Source organism: Rhinoderma darwinii, chromosome 7 (assembly GCF_050947455.1).
Source record: "Rhinoderma darwinii isolate aRhiDar2 chromosome 7, aRhiDar2.hap1, whole genome shotgun sequence".
Taxonomy (NCBI): Eukaryota; Metazoa; Chordata; class Amphibia; order Anura; family Rhinodermatidae; genus Rhinoderma; species Rhinoderma darwinii.
Window position 1 is genome coordinate 52114715 of NC_134693.1, and position 17129 is coordinate 52131843.

The following is a 17129-nucleotide window of genomic DNA, read 5'->3' on the forward strand; positions in this document are numbered from 1 at the left end:
CCAGAGCGCACACATGTGTGAGATTGAGCTGATTGCTCCAAGATCACCCTGGACTATAAGAAGGGCTTTGCCCCTCCCTACATTGCCTGAGCTTTGTTGTCGTTACCCTAGTCTGTCTTTGCAAATGGTCTCCTAAGTGTTTTCCAGTTCCCAGTGTTTCCTGTTCCTGCTACTTGTAACCTGTATCCCGTGCTATCCTGGTCCAAGTGCCGTATTGAGTTGGAGTCGTGCTGCGCTGAGCACGCCTGTCCTGCTACACCACGCCTGGTGCCTGCCTGCTGCCTAGTCCCAGCCGAGCCTGTCTTGCTACTGTCTCAGCTACCACAGGTACACCTATATGAACTATAGACTGTGATCTGTGTCCTGTTGGCCAGCTGCCATATCGTTAAGGTGGTACGGCCCAGTGGGTCCATGTACCCAACGTGACACTTTGTAGATATAAAGTATAAGAAAAAAATTGGTAGTGCAAATTCTCCCCTATCCAGTGACCTGGACATTTTCTCTAGATGCTCTCGATAATGGCAGTAGATTCCCCGACTTTACCTTATCTTTAAGATACGATAATAGTGGAACTATATTCAGATTCATATAATCCTGTAAAGTTTTAGAAATTTTTATGCCCAGATAGTCAAAATGATCCACAATTTTTATTTGTGAGTCTATAGGGGGAGAGAAGTTCAAATTGATTGTAATCTGGTTGGATTTACTCCAGCTAATACTGACTCCCGCATAAGCTCCAAAATCATCGTAGATGCGGGTGACATACTCCACAGAATCCATGTCACCAAGGAACAGGAGCATGTCATCCGCATACATTGAGATCTTGTCCTCATATGGTCCAAAAGAGAAACCATTAACCTAGGTATCCAACCTAATTTAAATTTCTATCACCTCAAATACAATGTTTAATAATAGGGAAGATAGGGGACCACAACATAAAAGTTAACAGAGCCTAAACATTTGTTGAAGAAAAAAAATAGCCATAACTTTTTTACATTTTTGTCGATTGAGTGGTATGAGGGCTTATTTTTTGCGTAGCAAACTGTAGCATTTATTTCTACCATTTTGGGGGTACATGAGACTTTTTGATCACATTATTCCATTTTTTTGGGGAGCTGAGGTAACCAAAAAACAGCAATTCTGTGCTTGTTTTTTTTACAGTGTTCACCGTGCGGGTTAAAGAGGCTCTGTCACCACATTATAAGTGGCCTATATTGTACATGATGTGATCGGCGCTGTAATGTATATTACAACAGTGTTTTTTATTTAGAAAAACGATCAATTTTGACTGAGTTATGACCTATATTAGCTTTATGCTAATGAGTTTCTCAATGGACAACTGGGCGTGTTTTACTATATGGCCAAGTGGGCGTTGTACAGAGGAGTGTATGACGCTGACCAATCAGCGTCATACACTCCTCTCCATTAATTTACACTGCAGATAGCGATATAGCTATATCGCTATCTGCAGCCACATAAACACACTATAACGCTACTCACGTGTCATGACAATGAATATACATTACCTCCAGCCAGGACGTGACGTGTATTCATTCTCTTGACCACTTCTGTAGCATCTGTGTGATTTACAGCACAGCACAGCGAGCTCTCGCTGTGGATGACAGTTTACAGCGTAATCTCGCGAGACTACGCCTGCTGTGCTGTAAATCACACAGACGCTACAGAAGTGGTCAGGAGAATGAATACACATCACTTCCTGGCTGGAGGTAATGTATATTCATTGTCATGACACAAGAGTAGCGTTATAGTGTGTTTATGTGACTGCAAATAGCGATATAGCTATATCGCTATCTGTAGTGTAAATGAATGGAGAGAAGTGTATGACGCTGATTGGTCACTGATTGGTCAGCGTCATACACTCCTCTGTACAACGCCCACTTGGTCATATAGTAAAACACGCCCAGTTGTCCATTGAAAAACTCATTAGCATAAAGCTAATATAGGTCATAACTCCGTCAAAAATGATCGTTTTCCTAAATAAAAAACACTGCTGTAATCTACATTACAGTGCCGATCACATCATGTACAATATAGGCAACTTATAATTTGGTGACAGAGCCTCTTTAAATAACATTATATTTTAATCGTTTGGAAATTCTCAATGGTTCCTCTTTTCTATATAAGCGGTCATTTAAGGTAATCTTTGTAGACTTCGAAAAGCGAAATGCATTTGGTGTAAAATTCATGACAAAATACAGAAGCTCTGAGGCATACAGCCAAAAAGAAGCTTTTGCAATCCAGGGCTCCACTTGGATATATTCCTAGAACAAGCTTAATTGTTTTTTATAGATTTTCCTATGCAGTGCACATTAAAGTGCTCATAGATCTTTAGTGTCCTGCTAAACTACACTTATTCTCCCAATACATACTTAGTGGATACATTTTGCCACATCTTATAAAAACATAAGTTCTATGTGAATGTTTTTATTTGATATTAAACTGCTAATTAGCCAGCAGCTGCTCTGACATTATTGTATTTCCATATATTTTGGGAAACAAATTAGTATGATGCAGATGGAAATGTAATGTACATTTAAGCTGTATGACAACAGTGAACAAAATTTACTGGCAGGCGTTAAAAAACAAAATTGTACTAACAACAGAAATTAGTTATGAAGGACAAAATTGGAGTCGGTCATATGATCATGTCGGACACATGCAGCATGCACATCCATAAGCATACCCTGTGGGCAAAAAAAAAAATATGCTTCCCATAAATGATGTTTACCTTGATAGAGGCAAGAGCAAAAACTCTAGAAGGTTCACACAGTGCAAACCCTGACACTTCCTTCCATGTTAGTAACATCTAATACATAGTAAATCATACAGATATGGGATATCAGCGCCACTGATACGGAAGATAACGGTGGTGAGGAGGATTGCAGCTAAAACTCTAATTGATTTGACCAGGGTGTGGGATCCCAGGGAGAGCATCACCACTAGTCGGACTATCCTTGCTCGATACTGCAAAGATGCCAAGTTTAGAGGACAGAGATCAGAAATTGAGAAAGCTAGATTCTTAACCTCCTTGACATATAATAAAGATATTTCTATAGCCAGACTATGCTACAGAGATTCAGAATGCAAGAGTTTCATTTAAAGATGTTAAAAGGAGGCAGAAAGAAAGAGGGAGAAAATGTTGAACTCAAATAAGCTAAAAGTGGTATTCAAGGTCAAAACCGTTTTCTTTTTGAACCCACAAGAGGTGTCAAATTGGATGGACTTGAAGGGGTTCAGATAGCATGGATAACAGCAAAGAAACCAAGAAGAGGCAGGAGAAATGTGCTTAGATTAATTATGTAATCAGGAATAATAAAAAAGCTCAGTAGCTTCTGGGAAAATAAAGAGAAGAGCATCAGCTTGGGGGGGGGGTGGTAGGAAGAGAGGGGACATTAGAGGTAGTAAGGTTGTAAGGAGATATGTTTTTTTTCGTGGTCTACAAGGTCGAATTGGAAATAAAGTTGAAATAATGAATAAAAGAGTTTTGGTATGGAACATAAGGGGACTGGGAAATAGAACTAAAAGTAGAGCCAGCAATAATATGCTTTATAAAGACACGTTTTATGGGATAAAAGACTGCAATGTCGAATTGAAGTCAAGTAGGTTGGCAATTTCACTTGATTCACACATCTTATTAATTCTTCACGGTTTTCAAGATCTCTGCTTGTTCTTATTCAGTACGAAAATTCACTACCAGTGGATAAAATTCTGTCCATTGTCATGTGAGTGACACACAGGTGCTGGGATCGTTAGAAGACTGGACTCTAATACACACACTGTAACTGTAACGAGCTGTGCACCTGTATGTTCTTCACATGACAATGGAAATGAACAATGAATGTTCTTACTAAATAATAACCAGAGATCCTGAAAACCAGGAATTAGTACAGAAATTATATTGGAAAATTGTATAACTTTTCAGTGAATTATACAAAAAAACAACAATAATTTGCTGAAAGAGGACAACGTCTTTAACCCCTTCAGGACACAGCCTGTTTTGGCCTTGTGGACACAGATGATTTTTTCAAATCTGACATGTATCACTTTATGTGATAATAAGTCCAGAACGCTTTTACCTATCCGAGCGATTCTGAGATTGTTTTCTCGTGACATATTGTACTTTATGTTAGTGAAAAAAATTGGTCGATAAATTCAATATTTATTTGTGAAAAACGTCAAATTTTAGCAAAAATTTGCAAAAATTTGCATTTTTCTAAATTTAAATGTATTTGCTTGTGAAACATATAGTAATACCACACAAAATAGTTACTAGTTAACATCCCCCATATGTCTACTTTATGTTTGCATCATTTTTTTTCACGTACTTTTAGTTTTCTAGGACGTTACGAGGCTTAGAACTTTAGCAGCAATTTCTCATATTTTCAATAAAATTTCAAAAGGCTATTTTTTCAGGGACCAGTTCAGTTCTGAAGTGGCTTTGAGGGCCTTATATATTAGAAAGTCCCCATAAATCACCCCATTTTGAAAACTGCACCCCTCAAGGTATTCAAAACCACATTCAGAAAGTATTTTAACCCTTTAGGCGTTTCACAGGAATTAAGGCAAAGTAGAGGTGAAATTTACAAATTTCATTTTTTTTGCCGAAATTCATTTGTAATAAAAAAAAATCTGTAACACAGAAGGTTTTACCAGGGAAACGCAACTCAATATTTATTGCCCAGATTCTGCAGATTTTAGAAATATCCAACATGTGGCCCTAGTGTCCTAATGGACTGAAGCACCGGCCTCAGAAGCAAAGGAGCACCTAGTGGATTTTGGGGCCTCCTTTTTTAGGAATATATTTTAGGCACCATGTCTGGTTTGAGGAGGTCTTGTGGTACCTAAACAGTCGAAACCCCCAAAAAGTGACCCCATTTTGGAAACTACACCCCTCAAGGCATTTTTTCTAGGGGTATAGTTAGCATTTTGAGCCCACAGTTTTTTGGCAGAATTTAGTGGAATTAGTCTGTGAAGAAGAAAATCACCTATTTTTCTGTGGAAACATAGAATTTTTTCATTTTTACAAGGAATAAAGGAGAAAAAGCCGCCCAACATTTGTAAAGCAATTTCTCCCGATTACGGCAATACCCCATATGTGGTCTTAAACTGATGTTTGGACCCACAGCAAGGCTCAGGAGGGAGGAAGCGCCTTTTGGATTTTGGAGCGCAGATTTTGCTGGATTGGTTTTCAGTGTTGTCGGGTTTGCAACGCCCCGGAACAACCAAAACAGTGGAAACCCCCCAAAAGTCACCCTATTTTGGAATCTACACCCCTCAAGGAATTTTTCTAGGGGTATAGTGAGCATTTTGGCCCCTCAGGATCTTTTTTAGAGCTAAGGTGACCAAAAAACAGCACTTGGCGCTTTAAATTCTTTATTTATTACAGCGTTCACCGTGCGCAATAAATTACGTTTTAATTTATTCTGCCGGTCGGTACGATTACGCCGATACCATATGTGTATAGTTTTTTTTACGTTTTGCAGCGTTTGCACAATAAAATGAAGTTTCTATAAAATAATTTATTTTCTGGGACACGCTATTCTGAGCCGTAACTTTTTTATTTTTTCGTCAAAAAAGCTGTGGGAGGTCTTGTTTTTTGCGGGACAGGTTGTAGTTTTTATTGGTACCATTTTGGGGTAAATGCAACTTTTTGATCACTTTTTATTCTATATCTTGGGAGGTGTGGTGACCAAAAAATAGCGATGCTGACAGTTTTCCGTTTATTTTGTTTGCTGCGTTCACTGTGCGGAAAAATTAACATTATCGTTTCATAGTTTGGGCTGTTACGAACGCGTCGATACCAAATATGTGTACTTTTTTTTAACGTTTTCATTTTTTCCCTATAATAAATGACTTATTATAGGAAAACAAAACCTTTTATTTTTACACTTTTATAAAACATTTTTATAAACTTTTTGTTACTTTTTACACTTTATAATTGTGTTTATTAACTTTTTTTTTACTTTTTACACTTTCTTTTTTTGACCTGCAGCTCTGATCGCTGCTAGAATACATTACACTACCTAGGTAGTGTAACGTATTCCAACTGTCAGTGTGACGTCACAGTCACTCTGACAGTTGGTTTACGAGGATCAGCAGAGGCTGATCCTCATAGGCTGACATACATGGCAGACCTGGGGGCCGTTGTCTGGCCCCCGGGTGCCATCACAAGCATCAGAAGCCCCCACGATTGCATGGGGGCTGCTGATGCGCTACAAACCCGCTACATGCGGAGATCGCAATAGAGCCCCGCATGTAATGGGTTAATTGTCGAAATCAGCGGTGATGAGCCGCTGATCGGCAACACTGGAGAGTGTCAGCTGTCAGGGACAGCTGATCTCCAAGTTCCCGATGCACACTGTCGCCGACAGTGTGCATCGGGAACGGCACAGTGACTTTCTGTCACTCTGACAGGAAGCCTATCAGGACCAGCCGAAGGTTGGTCCCGATGGGCTTCCGTCCATGGCAGACCCGGAAGCCATTGTTTGGCTTCCGTTTGCCATACTAACTATCGGCAGACCCCGCGATTTCGGACGGGGGTCTGCCGATATGCTAGAAACCCCTAAAATTCGGCGATTGCACCCGATCGCCAAATTTAAGGGGTTAATTCGCCGAAATCAGCGGCAAAGGACCGCTGGCCGGCAAGAGGGGAGTGTCAGCTGTCGGCGACAGCTGACCTCCCTGTTCCCGGTGCTCACTGTCGCCGACAGTGTGCACCGGGAAAAACTCAGTAACTATACGTCCTCGTGCGGGAAGTAACCTCCCGCAACGACGGACAGTTACGTCCTGGTGCGGGTAGGGGTTAATGGTCACTTTTGGAAAACACATACAAATAAGAAACATCTCCAGTAAGTAATTTTCTTTTTTGAAACCAAACAGAAAGATAGACCTGAAGCAATTATATTTACACTTTCCCGCTCACACCACATAAATTACCGGACTAAGGGATTAGTCCTTATGCCTGCAGCCTGCTCATTTACGTGCTGTCTTTGATGGCACTGTGTGCACCTGCACACAATGCTATTGGCAGAATCGAGCTGTCACGGAGACAGTCTCAACCGGTACCGTGACAGGGAATTTAAATAATAAGTTTCCCGCCACATAAAACCCTAAACAGCTCTCATATTGGGTGCTGTGCTTTAAAATAAAAAAGCCACTGCTTCTACATTTAGGCAGTTGCTAGGGAACCCTGTAACGTCAGTAATGACATCACAGGGATTCCTTGTGCAGAAGCGGCATGAAGGCATGCAGAGAAAACGTGATCTGTTTCTTCTCTGCATTTCTGGCTATACAGATCACAGGTGACAGTAAGCTAATGGTCTGTTACCATGTTATCAGCAATCTGTATATGGGGACAGCAGGAAACATACAAATAATGTATTCAGGGGCGTAACTAGGAATGACTGGGTCCCATAGCAAACTTTTGACTGGGGCCCCCCTCCCCTGGGTGTCACACAACCCCCCCTTGTAGATAGTGCCTTTTTTACAGCCCCCCTCCCGTAGACAACGCCATACAGCCCCCAGTAGATAACGCTATACAGCCCCCCTGTAGGTAACGCCATACAGACCCCCCTGTAGGTAATGCCATACAGCCCCCATGTAGGTAACGCTATACAGCCCCCATGTAGGTAACGCTATACAGCCCCCCTTGTAGGTAACGCTATACAGCTCCATGTAGGTAACGCTATACAGCTCCCCCAGTAGGTAACGCTATACAGCCCCCCTGTAGGTAACGCTATACAGCCCCCCTGTAGGTAACGCTATATAGCCCCCCTGTAGGTAACGCCATACAGACCCCCTGTAGGTAACGCTATACAGCCCCCCCTGTAGATAACGCCATACAGACCCCCTGTAGATAACGCCATACAGACTCCCTGTAGATAACGCCATACAGACCCCCTGTAGATAACGCCATACAGACCCCCTGTAGATAACGCCATACAGACCCCCTGTAGATAAAGCCATACAGACCCCCTGTAGATAACGCCATACAGACCCCCTGTAGATAACGCCATACAGAACCCCCCCTGTAGATAACGCCAAACAGAGTCCCCCCTGTAGATAACGCCATACAGAACCCCCCCTGTAGATAATGCCAAACAGAGTCCCCTCTGTAGGTAACGCCATACAGAGTCCCCCCTGTAGGTAACGCCATACACAGTCCCCCCTGTAGGTAATGCCATACAAAGTCCTCCTGTAGGTAACACCATACAGAGTCCCCCCTGTAGGTAATGCCATACAGAGTCCCCCCTGTAGGTAACGCCATACAGAGTCCCCCCTGTAGGTAACGCCATACAGAGTCCCCCCTGTAGGTAACGCCATACAGACTCCCCCCTGTAGGTAACGCTATACAGAGTCCCCCCTGTAGGTAACGCCATACAGAGTCCCCCCTGTAGGTAACGCCATACAGCCCCCCTGTAGGTAACGCCATACAGCCCCCCCTGTAGGTAACGCCATACAGCCCCCCTGTAGGTAACGCCATACAGCCCCCCTTGTAGGTAACGCTATACAGCCCCCCTGTAGGTAACACTATACAGCCCCCTGTAGGTAACGCTATACAGCCCCCCCCCTGTAGGTAACGCTATACAGCCCCCTGTAGGGAACACCATACAGCGTCGTCCCCCCCAAAAAAAATCCGACCTACAGTGTGTCCTACAAAAGACATGTATCCCCTATCCACAGGATAGGGGATACATGTGTGATCGCTGGCAGCGATAGGGAGAACGGGGGACCGAAAGTCCCCTGAAGTTCTCCATGACTAACCTCTGACTTCCGGCGTCTGTGCAGCTCAATAAAAATGAAAGGAGCGCTGGTCACGCATGCGTACAAGCGCGACCGGCGCTCCATTCATTTCTACGGAGCTGCCGACACAGACCCCGGAAATCCGAGGTTTGTGATGGAGAACTTCAGGGGACTTTCGGTCCCCCGTTCTCCCTATTAATGCCAGCGATCACACATGTATCCCCTGTCCTGTGGATAGGGGATACATGTCTTTTGTTTAATGGCAGAGCGGGGAGATACCTCCCTGCTCTGCCGTAGTGTTCAGTGGCGTCGCGCTGTAGTAGCCATAGCTGCAGCTTGCGGAGCCTCCGGCCATGGTGGGGGCCCGTCCCGGCGGGTGACAAGGGCCCCCTCATGCTGCGGGCCCCGTAGCAGCCGCTACGACTTCTACGGCGGTAGTTACGCCACTGAATGTATTCCCTGCTATCCTGTGCTCCTATAGTACAAAAGATAAAAATATTTAATACTTTGATACGTAAAATGTAAAAAATAAAAATAAATAAATTTAAATAAGTAGAAAAAAAAACGCTCATACACTAATTTTACGTCAGCTGCTCAGGAATTAATATGTTCCTGCCAGGCAGAATATACTTTATCCCGAAAATAAATAAGTTACTGCCCGCCACCAATTTTAGTCTGTTCAACCCCGGCCCTATCTACTTTTGCACCTTTACAAAAAAAATTCTGTACTTGGATGATTATCATCTATGTAAGGATGCTGCTTGTAAAGGTTATGGAGCGTGGTACACAGGGGCATAGCTAGGTGGTCATGTGGGGCAACTAGGAGAGAAGGTAGTGGGAGGGGCCGGGCCCAGATATAATTTAGTACTCCTCCTGGAGCGAAATCCCCGGCCAGAGCGTTGCCGACACTCTGGCCGGAGATTCTGCTCTTGGAGAAGTCCCTGACGTCACTATCCAGATATGGACAGTGAGGTCATGGGCTATTCTAGCGAGCCCCAATGGTGCTATATACAAGAAGGGGGGTGTAGTGCAATCTATAGGAGGGTGTGCGTGGCACTATCTTTCTACAGGGGGGGTGGGGCACTATCTGCTAGGGGGGAGTGTGGCAATATCTACAAGGGAGTGTGTGTGGCACTGTCTACAGGAGTGTGTGTGGCACTAACTACAAGAGAGGTGTGGCGTTATCCTACAAGGCAACTAAATTTAAACGTGATAGACAGGATTTTGCATGTCAATCAATTGACACACCCACTACAGAATCCCTAGACAAAGAACAAAGCAAACAGTCAACTCTATATCATCATAATCGACCATATGGAAATCCTAGGATTAATAAAAACATAAGTACAAATACAAAAAGATATAGTAGGTATACCTACAGAAGAAATACTAATACACCTCAACAGGAAAATGTAGAGACCAATAGAATCTATAAAAAATATAATGAAAACAAAATGAAGGATTATAGTCACCAGAACATAGTAAGGCAAATAGATCATCACCAAACAATAAAGAATACGGAACCATGGATTCCACCCAATATTAATTTACCCCCACTATTTCCTAAAGCTACTATGGAAACAGCGCATATAGATATGTCACATCATTCTAATTCAATAGATAACACATTTTTTACCACGCATGACTCACCTGACGGTATAAATACCACTTTCCGTTGGATAGGCACTCCGGTCCACACAGGTAGTCGCCCAGAACCGACTTTTTCATCACCTTTGATACTATATCTCAATGACATGGATAGACCCACCGCAGATCCTATCACTCCTGAAATAGAGACATCGAACTCTACAATAAATAGCACACTAACCAATATATCTTTTTTAGAGTTCCCCCCAAGGTCGAACATCAGTCCTCAAACACAAAAATCCAAGACATCACCCCCTATAGGGAATCATGTAATCACAAAATATTTTCAAGCCCTCCCAAATCAAATGCATCTATCCAGATCTACGAAAAGAAAAGAAAGATCAGAGGATGCAGAGGGGGGAAAAAAAGAAACCCACAAAAAAAGCAGGGAGGATTAGAAACCGACTTGCAAGAATCTATTGAAATTGAGAATATACATGAAAAATCCAGTAATGTGTTTAATTTATCACAATATATACTCAAAAAAGGAGAAATAGAGGTACTATCTAAAGGCTTGTCGTTTTGTCCCACACAATCAGCTGATGAATTTCAACTTTTTTTAGATTTAAATAATTTTATTAGAAAACTCACATTGCAACGTCATTTTTCTATAGAAACAGGGAAATCCAAACAAACGGAAAAAGATAATAGTGTAGAAGACCCATATACACATCTTGAAGTCAATGGAAAATCGAGCTTCTACCCACTGCATCATAAGGGCAATTTTTTAGAAACTTTTTATATATTAGTGTCAAATGAATTGAAAATAATCAATAAGAAAAAAAGCGTACCTAGCCAATGTAATCTTAATAAAAGAGAGAAAAAATCACTCAAAGACCTTCAAAATAATAAAAATATTGTAATAAGATCAGCGGATAAAGGAGGAGGAATTATAATACAAGATAGAGAAACTTATATCCAAGAAGCTGAGAGAATACTTTCTGATAAAAAATATTACGAAACAATAACCTCTGATCCATCAGATCAATATGAAAAAGAATTTTCAGATTTTATAAAAATTAACTTCGAAGAGGGCATTATAAATAAAAAAGAAAAATCATTTTTAATGACAGCAAATCCGGAAACACCTTTTTTTTACCATCTACCTAAAATTCATAAAAATCAAACGAATCCTCCAGGTAGACCAATAATATCTGGTATCAATTCCCTGACAAGTCAGCTTTCACATTATATAGATTTACATTTGCAAAATCTAGTGAAAAAATTACCATCGTATCTGAAAGACTCTACGAGTCTGATCAGAGAATTACAAGGATACAGCTGGAATGAAAATTACGTATTGATAACATTGGATGTGACTTCCTTATATTCGAATATCGATCATACCCTTGGATTAAAGGCCATAACAATTTTTTTAGAACATGGAGGTATACTCCCGAAAAAACAAAATGATTTTCTATTAGAAGGATTACATTTTATTCTCACCCACAATATTTTTAAACATAATTCTAAATTATATAAACAGATAAGGGGCACAGCTATGGGGACACGAGTTGCCCCTAGCTATGCCAACCTATTCATGGGGCATTTTGAATCAATACATATAGAGAATGCTCATATATATCGGAATAAAATTGTCTATTATAAAAGGTATATTGACGATCTTTTTTTAATCTGGTCTGGTACTAGGGAGGAAGCGAACAGCTTCATAAATATTTTAAATAAGAATACGTGGGGAATACAATTTACACAAAATATATCAAAAGAAAAAATAATATTTTTAGATTTAGAAATCAGTCATTCTGATAATAAATTTTTAACAAAAACACATTTTAAAGACACAGATAAAAATAGTTTTTTAAATTTCAAAAGTGCACACTATAAAAAATGGATAACAAATATCCCACACAGTCAGTATAGGAGAATAAGAAAAAATTGCTCCTCAGTTAATGGATACAAAGAACAATCCAAAATCCTCAAAGCAAAGTTTGAGGAGAAAAAATATCCTCAAGATCTCCTTAAACATGCGTATCAAAAAAATTTAGATACATCTCAAGAAGCATGCCTTGTAGAAAAAGTACATATAGCACATAACAAAGATATTTTAAAGAAAAGACATTCAAACAATTTTATTACAACATTCATAATGTTATTAGAAGTGCATTGCAAAAACACTGGAATGTACTTTTAAACGATCCGATTTTAAATAAAATTATCCCTATAAAACCAGGGATAACATTCCGTCGGGGGAGAACTATTAAAAATATATTAGCACCTAGTAGGTTGAAAACGAATATCCCCACCTCTACCCAAGATCATTATTATAAACCGGCAGGGATCCATAAATGTGGGAAAAGAAACTGTTTGTGTTGTTTTAATATTAACAAAGGAAAAACTCAAGTTACATCAAACGTAACACAAGAAATATTTGAAATTAATACTTATATGAACTGTGAAACTGATTATGTAATTTATATGATTGAATGTGAGTGCGGATTGCAATATATTGGAAGAACAACCCAGACACTAAGAAAGAGATTAAATGGTCACCGCTTTAATGCAAAAAACGGTTTTCTCAAACATAGCTTATCAAGGCATTTACTATATAACCATTCATCTGATTTTTCTAAAATAAAAATTTCCCCAATCGAACAAGTAAATGTTAAAACACACAACAGAATCTCTACCCTGAATAAAAGGGAGTCCTTCTGGATATTTAAATTTGGGACCTTGAGCCCAAACGGACTCAATGAAAAAATTGATCAAGTGTAGTTTGAACGATCTATTAAAATACAATGACATCTGTATTCAAAATGATAGGATAAGATTGAGTGTGATACACCTACAAAGAATAAATAACAATGGGAATATTTCTCTTCTTAAAATCAAATATATATATATATATATATATAAAAAACAGGAGCGCCTGGCTCCCGACAATTAGATTCAAACGAACAGCAATGAAACTAGAAGCATTTTTTACCAGTAATACAATTATCTTGGTTAGAATAAAGGATAGCATCAAAACTATCAAAAAGAATAAATACAATTATCAAAGAAACTAAGAGTACTAACACTGTCTGTCAGCGGCGAGAATACGCGGACGATGATGATTTCTTTGAAATATACGGTCACCTGCATGTAAACTTATATATATACAAAAAATCAATCTTCTTTTATACTAAAGCTAAGAATATCTACCATTTGGCAGAAAATAGTTGGTTAAAAGGTAGAAAAGAGGAGAAATAGCAATTAAGAGAAAATCAGTCTGAGGAAAAAACATACACACACCTGTGCTGAAACGCCCCAGATGAACCTTCACCTTGCCAGTTTAACCTGGAAGTGAAGCATATGATACAAGTATATAAGATGATGTATTGTAACCAAATTTATATGCCTGATGAAGACCACAGTGCGTGGTTGAAACGCGTTGCAGCAATCGAATTTTATATTGTTCTTTTTTAATAATAAAATCGTTGAAAATACACCCTGACGATTTTGTGAAGATATCAGTACAATCCACACCTGAGCGCCCGTTCAGAGGAGCAGCTTTTTCTTCCTAATCTGCATTACTTCAAAACCGCAAGGAGAGGAGTTCCTGATACGAATTCACCCCATGCGGTTATGGCTCCAGAGGCAAGCACAGTGTGATCAAGCGTGTACAAGCTACAAAGTTAAGTTGTGCTGGCGACATTGCACAACTCACCAAGGTGAGCTCCATTCATTAAGTTACTCATTATCTTACAAATACCAGAACGATATCACCTTAGAGGAGCGCCGTTTTTTTCTCTTTTTTATCCCCCCTTTTTATCTTAAGTTATCCTACAAGGGGGGTGGCAATATATACAAAGGGGGCTGTATGGCACTATCTACAATTGGCGTTTGGCAGTATCTACAAGGGGGGTGTGTGGCAGTATCTACATGGGGGGTGTGTGGCACTATTTACAATGGGGTGTATGTCACGATCTACAGGGGGGCTGTGTGGCACTATTGACGGGGGGGCTGTGTGGCATTATCTACAGGGGGGTGTATGGCACTATCTACAGGAGGTGTGTATGGCCCTATCTACAAGGGAGTGGTGTGGCACTATCTACAGAGGAGGGTGTGGCACTATCTACAGAGGGCTGTGTGTGGCACTATCTACAAGGGGTGTGTGGCAGTATGTACAGAGGGTGTGGCAATATCTACAAGAGGAGGCTGTACATTATTTCACCATATAGTCTCACTAGCCTCAGTTATACAATCTTTTTTAGTCAGGCACTGATCTCTTTAATTTATTTTGTTTTATTTTTTTTTTATGTTAACTACCTTATAGAACTATATTGCTTGTAAACTGTACAAATGGTTTTATGCACAAGTTACATTAAAAAAAAAGGTGCATTTTTTTTTTTTTTAAATCTCATTGTTTGGTAGAGAAAGCAAACATGGTGAGGGGGAAGGCGATGTTGGGAAAGAAGTTAGGGTAAGGGGGGCGCCAAACGGAATATTTGCCTGGGTGCTGGAGAACCTAGCTACGTCTCTAGTGGTACATTTAAAGCTAAAATAGGGGTAGTGTTCTCAGCACTATAGTGACACATGTTACACAATGCACACATATTTGACTTCACTATGTGTAGGACAATTAGAGGATTCATTTTTGGGGAAAATATTATTCAGTAAACAAACTACCTTAAAATATAGCATGAAAAACTGTATTTTTTTCCTATTTCTGTGGAAACCAGAGGCCTAACAATGGCCTCTTAGTCTGCCTAATACGGAAGCCGATTAGGCCCCGCCCAGGGCCAGAGCCAAATAGGCTTGCTGTCAGTGAACGACTGACAGTTCTAATAAGAGCCTGAACTATAAACATATTATGTTATTTATCGCGCGCTGTGAACGCCGTCAAGAAAACAAAACTAAAAATAATGCCAGAATTGCTGTTTTTTTGGTCACCTTGCCTTCCAAAAAGTCGCATGTATCCAGAAAATGGTACCAATAAAAACTAAAACTTGTCTCGCAAAAATAAAGCCCTCATACAGCTCCGTCGATGAAAAAAATTAAAATTTATGGTTCTCAGAACACGGCGACAGAAAAAATACAATCTTTTTACAAAAGTAATTTTATTGTGCAAAATGTTGTAAAACATAAAAACCTATATAAATTTGGTATCGCCAAAATCATACTGAACCGGAGAATAAAGTTAACATGTCATTTATAACTCACGGTGAATGCTGTATAAATTTTTTTTAAAAACTATACCAGAATTGCTGTTTTTTGGTCACTTTGCCTCCCCAAAAATGGGATAAACAGTTATCAAAAAGTCGCATGTACCCCAAAATGGTACCAACAAAAACTAAAGCTTGTCCTGCAAAAAACAGCCCTCGTACCACTACATCTATGAAATTGTAAAATAAGTTATGGCTCCCATAAAAATATGCAGTTGGGCAGGCCTGAGGGGAACATTTCTTCTGTTTCAAGAGGTGATTTATCAAGGCCCTAATATTAGGGAACCAGGAAGGGCAGTGCTCAAACATATCTGCTGGAAGAGAGGGCGCCCGTATTATACCAGGACAACACTTTCCCAGAAAAATACTGCAAAGGTGTACCAAAAGGGGGATAAGAAAGGACACCATGTATCAGTGCGACACTTGCCTGTGCAAAAAGGATTGCTTCAAAGCGTTACAAACATTTATGGATAAGTCCATTTTTTTTTTTTTGTTCCATTATTATACCACCTGATTATGCCTGGATGTATTCTGCCCAGCTTACATATGACCCCACATTATAAACTGAAATACCAGTAATACTCCAAAGAAAATGACTTTGCACCATCCGCAGCGCATTCATTTATGGAAAAGACCTGTGAGGTCAAAATGCCACTACACCCCTTAAAGGGAAGGTGTCCCGAAAAAAAAAATTTATATATGTTTTTGCTTTTAGGATGTTATTAAAATACATTTTATTTATTTGTGTTTTTGTGTTGTACTTTTTTCTTTTTTCTAACTTTTACTTCTCTATGGGGGCTGCCATTTTTTTTTTCATCTCTGTATGTGTTGATTAACGACACATACAGAGATGGAATACGGCACATACATCCACATAGAGAATGCGAATGGGAGCCATTCCATTCACTATAGCGTATGCCGTCTGTGTGGGAACGGCGCATGCGCCTCTCCCACACAGTCCAAAAGGAAGGTCTTCAGCCGAGCGACATCCGGCGCCATTTTTATGTGGATCGGAAGCCGCGGCCGGGCAGTAAGATGACTACTTCCGGTCGCGGCTTCCGTCCATATGTTCAGAAGCAAGGACTAGGAACGGAGGCAGCAGACGGAGCGGAGGCAGCGGCGGCGGCAGGAGCAGGTAAGTTATGTTTGTGTATGTTTGTGTTATACTGTGTGATTACCACTGTATCTAATCCTCCTACACTGGTTTCCACGGTCCGTGCATGGACCAGGAGCCCAGACTGCAGAAAGAACGGGCATGTCTTATTACAGCCGTGTTCTGCGGTCCCGGCTCATAGGAAATAATGCACGCGGCCATGTGCACGGCCCGCGATTTGTGGGGCGGCTTGCAGGTGACACTCCGCCCGACGCCAACCCGAAAATCATGGCCGTGCACATGGCTATGATCGTGTGCATGAGGCCTTATTCTTTGACTCCTGAGCCCTGTTGTATGTCCAGGCAAAAGATTAGTAGAGTGTTTCTAAAAGCGGGAAACACTGCATAATAATTAGAGAACTGTCTTTTCACGGTGGCACAAGCTGGGCACTGAAATTACAT